This window comes from Megascapheus bottae, chromosome 12 (genome assembly GCF_031878675.1).
Source record: "Megascapheus bottae isolate mThoBot1 chromosome 12, mThoBot2.hap1, whole genome shotgun sequence".
Taxonomy (NCBI): domain Eukaryota; kingdom Metazoa; phylum Chordata; class Mammalia; order Rodentia; family Geomyidae; genus Megascapheus; species Megascapheus bottae.
The window spans coordinates 6,493,381-6,507,474 of NC_143520.1; the positions used below are offsets into that span (position 1 = coordinate 6,493,381).

The 14,094-nt window shown below is 40.6% G+C and overlaps 1 protein-coding gene across 1 annotated transcript in view; it reads left to right on the forward strand.

The window, feature by feature from the left end:
• Positions 1–14,094, forward strand: part of Pde11a (phosphodiesterase 11A) — a 350,018-nt gene that overhangs the window by 224,510 nt on the left and 111,414 nt on the right. The gene's annotated exons all lie outside the window — the stretch shown is intronic.

Here is a 14,094-nt window from a genome sequence, read left to right on the forward strand (position 1 = left end):
AACTCAGGGTCCTACCACCTGAGCCATACATCCTGCTCTAGGACTTCTGATTTTATATGTATTTGCTTTTAAAATCGCTTAAAATCTTAATGTGTTACTATCTTATTTATGTATAAAAGTGTGCAAAGAAATTGAAATAATACATCTACTAGATGCTTGCTACTTACTGTGTGCCTAAGTATAATGTAGCATTCTACCTGAATTCATTCATTTAAGCCTCATAACGCTGTATAGTGCTATGCACATTATTTTCAGGTGAGTAAACCAGGCGTGGAATACTGAGTAACCAGGCCAAGGTTAAATGACTGTTGGATGCCATAATCTGGCTCAAGAACTGAAGCACTTAACCATCATACTCTACTAACTGCCCAAGGTGGCCCTCTAATACCTGATGAGCCTATGAATGAATATTGGATATTCCTCCTTATCTTAGTCACCACTCTTCTCTTAAGCACAGTCCAGAATTTGCAATTGTCTCCTTGTAGTCCTAGCAGGAAGTTTTAGAAATGGCTAAAACATAAGGAGATAAGAAAACTTTTTCCTTCCTTTTTAAAAGGTTTAGTGAGCCTAGTGCCGTTAGTTCACACCCAGAGTCCTAGCTTCTCAGGAAGTTGAAGTCTGAAGAATCATAGTTTGAGTCCAGAGTATGCAGAAAAGCCTCTAAGCAACAACCATAAAGCTAGACTTTTATGTTGCTACTTTTCTCATTTGCCCATAGATACATTCATCCTCTGAGGGAAAAAAATGGCACAGACATCTTTTAGTCTAACAATAGAATCAGATTATTAGAACATAAACAACATAATGGGACAAACACCTCACACATTGCTTGCTATAAGCTGCTTGATCCCTGTCTAGAACAGGTGCTTTATTATTAGGCAAATACTTATGAAAGAGACCAACAGTGATACCTCACATCAAAAGGAGTGATGGAACCTGGCAAAAATCATAGCTGACGTCTGAGAAGGGAGACAAAGCAATCACAAACCACAGCATCGAGAACCATTTGTGGAAAGCCCAGCATCCGGTGCATTATCTTGTTCTATTATTGGAGAAAAATACACAAGTCTGAATAATTTATAAGGAGTTGAGAATTCTTTAGCTCATGGTTCTAGAAGTTGAAAAGTTGAGAACATGCTATTGGCCTCTTCAGCACAGACCGACTGGCAGGTGATCTCCCTTACAGTAAGACTTTCTCTATTTTACTCACTGCTCTATTTCCACTACCTTTTCAGTTTCTTGGAACATAGTAACAATCAATACTAATTAAACAGAGAAATGACTAGATGCATGACTGCATATATCCAAAGAACAACATATTCTAGAACTCAAACCAATTATTCGGTTATGTTACAAGCTGGGCGTGGTGGCTCACACCTGTACTCACACCTGTACTCAGGAGGCTGAGATCTGAGGATCAAGGTTCCAAGCCAGCCCGGGCACAAAAGGACCTGAGACTCTTATCTCCAATTAACCTCTAGAAAACAGGAAGTGGGGCTTGGCTCCAGGGTAGGGTGGTAGCCTTGAGCTGAAGAACTCAGGAACAATGCCTAGGCCACGTTCAAGCCCTAAGATCCACCAAAAAAGAAAAGAAAAGAAAAAGACTATTAACGTCATGGAAATATATAACTATAATATATGGCTTATAAAAACTTTAATATATTTAATCCATAACAATATTTAATGCTTTTGTGTATATGTGTGTGTGTGTGTGTGTGTGTGTGTGTGTGCGAGCGCGTGTGTGTATCTTAGGGCTTGAACTTAGGCACTGTTCTTGATCTTTTTTGCTCAAGGACAGTACTCTACCACTTGAGTCATAACCACAGCTGCAATTTTGGGTACTTGAGATAGAAGTCTCATGGACATTCCTGCCTGGGGTAGCTTCAAACTATGATCCACAGATTTCAACCTCTTGACTAGCTAGGATTACAGGAGTGAGCTAATGAAGATTTGTAGACACGGATCATAAATTATTTCATGGTATTGCCATAAGTATACATAGTGTTATACTTTTATGCATCATCTTAAAAATAATTTTTAAAGTAAAAGAAAACATGGAAATAGGTTTAGTTATCTAAAATTATTACTTGTGGAAATATCTAATTTTTGATTGAATATCCTGATACTTTTCATTTCTAATTAAAATGTTCTGTTATCATATATTTTTATTTTTAGTCATCATTGCTAAAAGAGGAGCATGATAGACAGGGAGAAACACTGAAATGCTTGCAATGAACTAAATGTGTCTGAGTTGTCCCTGACAATAGCAAGCCAAATCCAGAGCATCCACTTTCTAAAGGTCATTAACCTACATTAATTCTTTGCTTAGAACTAGGAAAAACCATTGTCTAGACTTTGCCATAATCTCTATTGCTAGCTCACAAATATGCTGGAACTATGAAGTATTTAAATTTGAGAACATAGGGTTCTTTCATCTTAAAATTATCATGATTATTAACTTAACTGATTTACTCTAGGTTTTCTCCAAAGATATTAGCTAATATCTTATTACAAAGTAATTGAGATATAGTTGATAATTTTAACCAAATGGCTTTTTTCCTGATATATAATGTAAGTAAAATGTTATCATAATTGGTAGCTGATGTCTGTTGTAACAGCAATAATTTTAAAATGTAATGGGTTTAACATAATCCTGCATATTGAGAGTGAAAAAGTGTTTCTAGAAATTCCAGGCTGGAATATAACACAGTGACACTTCTCTAACACTATATGTATCTAATTGAATCTCAGGAAAGCAAGGCTTTGTTTTGGCCAATATTCAAAGACAAGCCAGGTACATTTGAATATATTTTAACCTTAGCTTCTGTGATGCCTTTTAAAATAGGGGAAAAGGTGTAGTTATTTAAAATCTGGTATCAGAGTTACCCATAAGATTTCATGCATTATGAGAAAGTTTAACTCCATCTGCTGGGACCAGTACAGTATTTAAGAAGAAAGGATTTCAACATCTGATGCTAAAAGATAGGTGGAGGTCAAATATACTAAACATATAACGAGCCTTAGCAGAAGCCCCAGCGACACCAAAACCAGCATACAGAACTCTCTGAGAGCTCAGTGAGGTGTGGTTATTGTTCACATAAGAAACCGAGATCCCTCGGAGTCAGTAATTCTTCCCTGGCTGGAAACAGGACTCAAGTGGGGGAATGCCTACCTGGCAAATGTGAAGCCCCTGAGTTCAAACCCCAGAGAGAGGGAGGGAGGAAGAGGGAAGGGGAAAAGAGAGAGGGAGAGGGAGGACAGAGAGAAAAGGGAAAATCCTATAAGCCTTGCTGTTTAGATGACTCCATGTTCAGCCTAAGATGTATCCTCTCCCTTGCCTGAGCTGCCTGTGGATTCACGCTCTTAGCTAAGACTATGAGCGAACATGAAAGACTTGTCTGGTGTTCAGCCCCATTATGGGCGTGACCTGTCACCATAACTCAACCACTAGACCATCAGCAGCACTGACCAGAAGGCAGCAGCCCAGTGGAAGGGGCATCACTAGAAACCGTAGTCAAGGCACCTTGCAGCCAGCATGATCTGCAGAGAATGAGAGGACGAGTGCAGGCTGAATGGCCATGCGGTAAGGACAGATGTGGTAGACACTGACCACTCCAGAAAGAAGGGGAAATGGAGTCCCATAATATCAGAGCTTGTCATACGTAGCATTAATTTCTCTTAATTTCCTTTCACTGCATGTGGCTAAATGAAGATAGATTGTATATAAGGTGTATTGTGTACAAGCTGTAGTAAATCTCAACTAACCCTACTGCCAGGCTAATTCCACCTTACCGTGCCTTATATCTGGTCTTCTTTTCTCATACTTCTTTGTTTTCTGGGATGACAAGGTAGAGTTGCTTTCTCTTTGCTTTGTTGGAATAACTTTATTTCTCCCCAAAATATTATGGAATAGATTACATGTGGTTAGATTTGAAAATGCTGACTTTCCAGTTAGAGTTCTGTCTTTGTCAGAACCTGGACTTATTTTTCCTGATTCTGATATGTCATTTATACCTCAGGAAATAGGCACAAAGATCATAGAGTTTCCTGGAACTAATGAATTAACTATCTTTAAACGTCTGATTCAATTTATAATGTTAATCAATTATTCTTTATGGGTTGATTGCCTCATGCATCTAATGAGGAAACCAGGATACACAAAATGGTTTGTATCCTCATTAAAATTTACTGGTCTTTCATGAACTTGAAATAAGAAAGTTGTATACAGAAAATTTGGGTCGATTTTAGGGCCTGTTTATATCTATTCAGTTCGGTGCTAACCAGATTAATGTATAAAGACCATATTGACAATTAGATCTCTTTGAAGATGGCTATTTTAAAGGCTTTTAATAACCTGAAGATGCCAGCTGTGATAACATAAGAAAATGAGTTTAGTAGACCAATTATATGCTCCTGTGATTTTATGTATTTTCCTTGGTTTCCAGTGCTATGGACAGACCAAATGGTTATCCCTATATACAGCCAGTTTACCAATTAAAACCAACTGGTGGATGTCCTCATGTTATACTGCCAATTCGTTGTCCCTTCTTCCAATTCAGAACTGCCTGGATTACAGCTGCAATCAGAGAGAAACTCATTTTCGTCACTGTATCAACCTCAGTAATTAAACACCAGTAACTCAAGTTGGCTGTTTGGATTTGGACTATCCCTTTCATATTTCAAGTTTTCAGTTCTAATGCCTCAGCCCACAAATTAATATTCTGGTAAAATAAATAAAAGAAAGTACCATGAGTGGAACCCCTCCTATGGCATTTCTATGCTGCAATAAGAAGGCCACAGCCCAAACAGGATCATTACAGCCTCCTCTGCAGACTGAACCATACATATGGTTTTTCAAGGCTTTTTATTGAGTAATTTGGATTTGAGAAGCACTGTCTCGTGAGATAGTCTCATATGTAGAAAAAAGCTTTAGGTTTCAGGATTGCTGATACTGCTGTGCCAGTGGCTTGCATTTGTCATGTGCTTTCACAAGATGCTGGAACAACAAGCAGGCATGATGGCTATCTCACGCCCTAGGCTGGCCACAGCTGGGAATGCCTTTTAGAAAGTGATCCTCCAGCGAGTGGCACAGAGGCACCACACACAGCAACCATAGCCCACTGCTGTGTCTACACTTTTCCTAAGTGTGGGAAAGCCCTGCCCTGCAGTACCCTCTTATAAAGAACACATTCTGAGAACAGCAAGTCACATCAGGGCCTCCATCCAGAGCAAGGTGACAGCAAGGATGAAGTGAAGTGACTCCCCTAGAGGGTTGCCAGGTGACAGAGACAGGATAGCTCACGTTGCTGCCTCGTGGGGTAGGAGCATCTCCAGATCCTCCCCCTCAGGACAGCCGTTCCTTCAATGGCTCCTCCATGGCCTGGGAGAGGCTAGGACGTGAGAGCCAGAAAGGACCCCACATTGGTAGCTTGCTTTTCTATAGTTACTTCTTAGTTTTCTTGCTCAGAAGTCTCATCACAGCTTTCCAGTTCCATCCAATTATTTCCAAGGGATTGTTGGCATGGCATTTGAGTATCACCTTCTAGCTCATCTATTCTGACTCTTCCCTCATCCTTGTTTCTTTAATTTAGGGGGTTGTTTTGATTTTAATTGGTGTTTATGTTTTGCTTAATATCCAAGGTTTGGGTGTTTTTTTGTTTGCAGTTTTGCTTTGTTCAGAGGGAAATTGATTGTGGAGGGAGAAGCCACCCCAGTTCAGTGCCTTTAAAGGGCAACTTCTGCTCCCAAGCCAATAGCCAGCATTGCTCAGGCCCTGTCCATAAATATGTGGCATGCCTGGTACTAAAGCACTCAGTGTTCCTTATGAATTGTTTCTTAATCAAATACCACAACAGGAAAAGGATGGTGGTACTTTGTCACTCCTGACTATTGAAATTGCTGGGGAGAGAGTGGTTTGTGGGGATCAGGTCTGTAGGGGAACCTGGCCTTCCTTCCTGCTGGCTCAGCAGGCTGTAGATTGAGGGCCTTTCAAGGACCTGGCCAACCCAAATACATCCTGTAATGACCCTGACCTCACCTCAGAACAGCTTACACTACCACTATCTGTCAGGAGCAATGTCTCCAGAAGGTCACTAAGAACTGGAAAGAAGAATGGACTCACACCCTCTCCTGTCCCCTGCTGAACCAGGCTAGCTCAGGGCTGCACTCCTTACAGGTCAAACTTAGAGACCTAGGCAGTCAGGACCCAATGCAATAAAATAAAGGGCAATCCCATTTGGTTGCCAATTGTAGCAGGTCCAGTGGTGATCCTTTAGTGAGGGGCCCACTGAGAGCCCTGACCTCTGGCCTGCGAAGAGGAACTAAATTGGCCAAAGGCATGGAAACATTCCAGAACTCAAGGCCACCTGAAACTAGATCAGTACCTTCTTCCTCCGGGTTTCCCTTTACTTCAAACTTCTGTAAGGATACATGTGGAGCCAGGAAATGACTGAGCTCACTCCACTCACTCCAGGGACCACATAGCCTAGCAGTCACTATGGCTGACTTCCCCTCACTGATCATTCAGCATCCACAGAACAACCCCCCCACCCCCACCATGCACCCCGAGCCCGCTGACACATGAATTGTACTCTTCTGTGGGTGCCAGGTGCTGCTCAGGAGGCATCCTCTGTGAGTTTCTTGATTCTGTCCACTTGAATCCTCTTATTTGACGTTCAGGGTACTCAGAACTCTAGTTCACTTTCCCAGCCTGTTTACTGAGTTCTCACCTACCAATATCCTTTATTAGTTGTATTAGATGTTTCCCCCGCCTGTACTTTTCTTATCTTCGCCACTATTCCCCTCCTCCTTCCCATTTCTGAACATTTAAGGCCTTAACAATCCATTGGATTCACCTCAATATTCCTCTCTCCCTGGAGTTTTTCTAGCTGTCCTTCAGGCAAAATGACCTCACTTGGCCTTCCTTTTCCTCACATTTACTGCTTCCTGCCTTGCAGCACAAACCCTCATTGCCTCTGTCTAATTAAATGGTTATACTAGAAGCAGTTTTTGAGAAAAAAAAATCCTTGGGTTATTCACTTTGGTAGCTTAATGCTAAAGAAACTCCTACCTTGTGAGCAAATTCATTAAACTGTCATTTTAAAGGCAGGAGGAATTATAGGGCATATAATTTCAAGTGGAAACCTATGTCAATAGGAATGTCAGAACATTTTTGTATCAAGCCTTGAATTCTCTTGCTTAAAACCCCTTGCTTTAAAAGATGTTCCCAGCTTCCCTGTGCAGCCTGAGCCATATGAAAACAAAGGGATTTGTTTTCTTTCTGTAAGAGAAGTTCTGGCCATTGGAGAGCTCTGTGATGAGGTCCTTTCTCTTCTCTCCTGGGAGAAGAGCCCTCTTCAAACTTGTTTTCCGTTAATTCAGCAATTTCTTTAATAAATAAGATTCTCCACTGGTGTCCTGCTGCCTAACTTTTCTTAAATCCTTATTATTTTCTTGGACCTCAAAATAGCTTTCTCAAGTATGTGTGTGTATGAGTGTGTTTTTGTTTGGTTCTGTACTTTGCCTCTTCTACTGGTTTTTGAAATCATTTACTGATTCAGTAGGACTACAACTGGGTTTTCTGTTTTTGTTGATGTTTTCTCTCCATTGGAAATAGGGCCATCTGAAGTCTCAACACTATGTTTTACTCATGATTCTGTTGGTCCCAAAGCATCACAGAGGCTGTAAAGTGAGTGGAGAATAATTGGCCTAAGCATGCCATGTAGTTTCAGGCACAAGAGCTGCCCTCTTGTGCAGTCCCTGTAAGGCTAGAAATAGCAGGACAAAACTAAGCAAATCCTAAACAGACAAAGCATCTACCAGACCTCCTACTTCACTGAACGTTTCTGAAAGTTTCCTCACCTGCAAAACAATGCCATTCCTAGCAATAAAGGGCTATTAATTTAAAGGCCTCTAAAATATATCTAGGAGGAAAAGGGAAAGTTAAACACAAAGCAACACAAATGTTGACAAAAATAGCTTGGGGTTTAAAAAATGATTTTTGAATACTCAAAGATTTGAACTGAATTTCTACAAAATTTAGTGGGGGAGGGGAGTCAGGAGATTGACCTAGTGGTAGAGTGCTTGCCTAGCATACACGAAGACCTGGGTTCGCTTCCTCGGTACCACATACATAGAAAAAAGCCAGAAGTGGTACTGAGGCTCAAGTGGTAGAGCTCGAGCCTTGAGAAAGTCCAAAGACAGTGCTCAACCCCTGAGTTCAAGCCAAGGACTGGCAAAAAAAATTAGGGGTTTGGTAGAAAATTTGGCTCATCTTAATTTTACTGTATTTTATACATCACTTTTCAAAGTGTGTCATGATGACTGTATTTGAGGGGTAATAAAATGGAATAATACTCATGAGAAGAAAAGTAATTATTTCTAGGTAAAAAAAGAATCTTAAAGGGAAAGGGGGACAGAAACATGAGAAGGAGTATCAATGTTTGAGAAGTAATGTATCCACTATGTATTATCCTGACAATATAATACAATAAAAATAAATTATAAGCAGAATCTTAATCTCATCAATATCCATATCGTACACTAGTGCTTCCTATAAATAAATCTTTAGTAAAAGTGTTTTAAATACAGAAAAATAGCAGTGGGTATAAAAATGTCTCACATGATTATCTCACATGAATTAATTGTGCGAGGGGTAGGGTTAACATATTTGGATTTCATGTGTGAACCAACTGAAAGTCAAGAACCCAAAAAGTAAGTGTCATGTGTAGGTACATACCTATAATCCCAGCACTGAGGCAGGAGGATAGTGAATTTGAGACCAGCATGACTATATAGTGAGTTTGAGATTAGTATGAACTACAGAGCAAGACTCTGTCTCAAAAACAAGATCAAACATAAAAGAAGCATGGATAAAAATGGACCCATGTGCTTTGACACTTTCCCTCTCCAATGTTCTGTTTTGACCTTAAAAACAATACTACTCACTGGGCACTGTGACTCATGCTTGTAATCCTAGCTACTCAGGAGGCTAAGATCTGAAGATCATAGTTCAAAGCCAATCCAGGCACTAAAGTTCATGAGACTCTTATCTCCAATTAATTACTAGAAAACCAGAAGTGGTGTTTTGGCTCAAGTGGTAGAGCACTAGCCTTGAGCTGAAGAACTCAGGGACAATGCTCCAGCCCAGAGTATAAGCCCCAGGACAAAAAAAAAAAAAAAAAAAAAAAAAAACAGCAACAACAAAATGCTACTCTTAAAGTGGCTGAATAGGAATACAGAAACAACATTGCGAAATTTTATCTAGAAGTCATTTCTTTCTTCAAAAGCATTAATTTACTTTGTTAGTTTTATAGAGGTGACATAGAGAGGGATTACATGAGTCAGGTAATGAGTATATTCCCTTTTGTACAATGTCCAGAGGTCATTTCATTTGATTCAGCTATTATTATTATTATTATTATTATTATTGTTATCTTGGTTCCATTTTGAAAGTTTTGGAAGTTAGTATGGTGAAGAAGTCTAAGAGAATTTTCAGCCGAACTTGAGCATTTAAAAAGACTATCTGTGGCACTCTTTGAACAATTAATATACAAAACTGCTTTATTAGACATTTCTCTTTGGATTATGGTGTGCTATCAATGTGGATTCTTGCCCCCATGGTTTCAGCCTGCTTAGAAACTTAGGGAAATTGCAGGTGGTAAGCATTATGGACACATTGCATCATTCTTAGCAAGACAGTATATGATCCATTATTTTGACATGTCGCCTATCTAGCTATCTAGCTCTATAGAAATCTCTTGACATCTGGAAAGCTCAGAAGAAGAACAGTCGCACTTTATTATCCCGCGCTCCCCAGGCCTGCCAAGTACCTCATAAGAAAGATAACATGGATATGAGATTGTGAACATCAGTTTAATGTAAAGCACTTGTCAAGAGATAAAGTCTTATGTTTAAGGCATGAGAACTTAGGAACTAGAGACTCAGGAAGATGGGAAGTGAGGAGTGTGAGCCTGGGTTTGTATTGGTGTAATAGCTTCCATGTGATGTTTAATCTTATGGACATCATGAATGGTATTGTGCTTATCAGAGGTGTGATGATTTTAATACAATGTACATTAGAAATTTTGAAGGCCTTTTTCTGCGTTAACCCCTAATAAAGCCTCAGTTTGGATGTGTGTCTGCATGTGTACATATTATATGTTCAACTTGAACATATAATATGGAGATTTAGAGTTCCAGCTCTTGCTTCAGGAAAAGATAGCACGGCAATGCATTGTCTCCAAGCAATAAGCAAATGAAGATCCATGAGGGAAAAACGGTCTGAGATGAAACAGTTTGGCCACTGGGTGCCATCCTTGCTCCACGCAAGAATTTTCTGAGCCATGTTTCTAGGGAAATGGTTAAAACTCAAAAGATAGTAACTTAAAAGCAATCTTGAGATATAATAATGTTTGTGTTTGTGTATGACTGGGAATATGTTAGTAATATAGGTAGTTGATTTATTTGCTCAGGCACAAGATAGAGGGTCCGGGGGAATGCTCTCCTTTGGTTCAGCCTTCTGAACAAAGCTAGAAAAGGCTCCCTGTAGTCCAGCCAGGCAGGCTGCAGCAGCAGGGGAGTCATCAAAGAGGGAATGGGAATTGTAGAGGTTGTGTGGGAGGTATCTGAAGGTCAATGGGTCAAATGCTCCATTAATTATTTTTATTGTTGTGTGTAATTACAGCATGCCTGCAGCATAGGGCTTGAACCTGGCTGTCTATGTGGCTGGCCCCTAACCCTTCAAATTCATTCCTTTCATGACCAGAGCGGGTGGACTGATTAAGTACCTTCTCTGCCCTTGCCAGACTGCTGTATGTGACAGCACTGTTTGGAATGTTCTTTGCTTCCTTAGAAACAGTTTATGGAGAGTACATTGACAGCACCATACCTGGACATCAGAACATCTAGAGATGGGATTTCTTTGTCTTTGGATTTGGGGGCTCGTGTATGTAAAAATCATAGAATTAAAACACAACATTATTAGCAAGAACAGTCACAGAGAACATTCTAAAACTGCTGTGCAATACAGCCTGAGGTTTTCATCCAGAAGCTCAAACATTTAGTAGGAATTAAAGAGAAGACTTTTCAAATAGAGTGATTAGAGAATTTTAGTTAAAATTTAAATGTATACCAATAGATTGTCTTAGTATCACGGTAAATTCTAAGCCTAGAACTGGTAGATTCTGCTTGTTATCCCAGATACTGAGAGGAGCTAAGATCTGAGAATTAAGATCCAAAGCCAGCCTGGCCAAAAATTCCATTAAACCCTTCTCTTCAATTAACCAACGAACTGTTAGGATTGGAGATGTGGCTGAAGTGGTATAGTGCCAGCATGGAGTGAAAAGGTCAAATTTAGAGCACAAGGTCCTGAGTTCAAACCCTATAATTGGCTCAAACACAAAAGCAGTACATTCTAGAAATTTCTTTACAAGGGTAATTGCAGAAGGAATCTAGGCTCATAAAACATGTTGCCTGGGGAAGGGACATAGCAGCTGCCTCATAGTTGACCTTAGAAGTCATTGCAGTTTGTCCCCCAAGAGTTGGTGATATCAAACACCCTCTCTCTCTCTCCCCCTGCAACACATGTATGGGTGCAGACACTGTAAAAAGAGCTGGTGGGAAGTTAGAGTCAGGCTTTCTCAACCTATCCCAAGATAAAAGGCTTAACTACAGTTTGAAGATCTGGCCTCTACAGGTGGGTGGACTTTAAAATGCATTTGCTGGGTTTTCTGCAGGATAACGTGGCCCCACATACTTTCAAATATTGCTTTTGTTAAAGAGTAACGCTACTATAGCTGTGGCATTTTTGCCATAAGCACTCTTCTTTTTTTCCTCAAAAGGTGAGGAGTGTTTGTTGAGAAACCACAAAGGCACAAAACTTCCACGGGATTGGAGGTTGTGCTAGGGACTGGGTTTGTGTGCAGGCTTATATAGGGCTTAACAAGGCCGTTACCCATCTTTTACTTTTTGCCCATAAGCATTCTTGCCTATCCAGAGTGCTGTGGACCTCACTCATTCCACTAAACACGAACAGCACATTCTTCAGGAGACTCTGGAAGCAGAGTCTGCATAGATAGCAAGCACGGCATAGACAGCAGGCAGCTAAGGGAGGAACCACACTGCAGGTCCTGCCTCTGGGGCCCTTCGCTTGCATTCTCCTCCTCAGTGTAAGTTCAGTGCAACGAATGTGACAATCACCTGGAATAACAAACCATCCGATGCATGTGTCATCACCTGTCAGACCTGTTTAAGGTACCTAAGAATTTACTCATTTAATCTTCACAAACCTCTTCTATTATTTTCTTACTTTCTGGGGCAGAGAAAAATGTCCGGTCATTCCAATGCCCAAACTTAACGTTTGAAATGTGGATGAACACACTGAATTTGTGACGTTCTCTTTTGAGATGGCAATGGGATTCTTCAATGTTGTTGGTAGGACTTTGCTCAGCCTTTTCCTTCCAGTCTGATTATTAGCCTGCTATAATCTTGGCTCTGCTCCTTGACAGATGGGGCCAGATTTGAACACGTATGTGTGTATTGCTTCTGAGGCTGCCATTGTTCATAAGGCAGTCTCGCCACCCTGCCTCAGCAGTGTGCTTTTCTAGCCACTAGCAATCTACAATCTCAGTTCCCAGGGACAGGAACAATGATTTTTGTTTTTCATTTCTAAAGTACAAATTCCAAACAATTCTTGTGAAGACCAATCCCAGTCTTCTGGCTACTGAATTCATTTCCTAACATATACTATAAGTCACCTCTGACCTATCTGGAGCCAGAAAGAGGCTCTGTGGAAAGCATCTCTGTGTGATTTCTGCAAGAGCAGGTGGCTATCCTCACTGCTGTGCTCAAGTTTGTCAAACAACTCCATGAAACACAAACCCAGCTTTTGAAGAAGAACACTTTGTTCTCTTCTCCTCACTTCTAATGTAGAAGACTAATCCAGAAGGGAAGAGAAAAGCAGGGCTGAGGGAGGTTATGTTTGTTTGCATTGCTCCAACATGAACAAACAAAGAAATTGCTCCCTCTTGAAAACCATGGAGAAATTTATGTGTCTGCCTGAGGTATCTTTCAAACCATCAGTGATCCCCTTGAAAACAGCTTTACTGTTTTCTGATTCTCTGAGGAGCTGTGTTCAAGAGAAAAGCGTAGAGTTTGGACAAGCAAGGGTCCATGCACTCTAGAGTTGGAAATGTCTCTGTCTGCTCTCCACTATAATTAATCATCTCTTCCCCCATGAGCTCATTTTCTCATTGTATGGTAATTCGTTCATGAGAAAGCAAGATGGGAAAGAGTGCAAGGCCCCAGATGCAAATTCTCCCTCTTCTGTACTGTGTCCATAAACCCAGAGCTTCCCAGGGAGTGTTATAAATGGCATGGCAGTGCATACGCAGAGGAAGACTTCCCATGAACTTCACTCCTGCAAAGCCAGCTGCTGCCCTCAGAACCCTCTGGCCACTCTCAGGGCTGGCTACTGTGACTCTACCAGCACCCAAGTGGTACTTTGGGCTGTTTCAGGTTCTAGTCCTCATGTATGTTCACTGCAAATACTTTATTCCAAGAGGAGTAAATGGGGTTTCTGCCTGAGCCTAGGTTTTCATTTTTCAACACAACCATGTAGAAAGGAATGATTTCCATGATTCCCATGTTACAAGTTAGACAATCATCTATGATTGGCTTCCATGTCTATTGCTGGACCAATAAACTCTGAGGAGGGTAAAACTAGATGAGTAGAGGGAAAGAAGGACCAATTCTTCTAGAAATAAGAGGATAACAGGCAGAGACTATTGTTTCTGTCCTTCCCAGATGGGTTATAGATGCACATAGCTGTCAAACAGTGTGTTTGGGGGCTCATGTCCTCTTTTATGGTGGAAGACATTTCCTGGGCACAGATGAGGTGATCACAATGACTCTCTCATATTGTGTAGACTCTGGGTGACACCTTTCAAGTGATCTGTCTGGTGAAGTACTTTCCTAGGCTATAGTGGCTAGATCATATTTTTAAGCAGAATGTTCTACTACATCATTAAGGCATTTCTGTTTCCACACATAATCCCACTGACAGTCACTCTCATCCAAATATGTGAAGGCAGATAA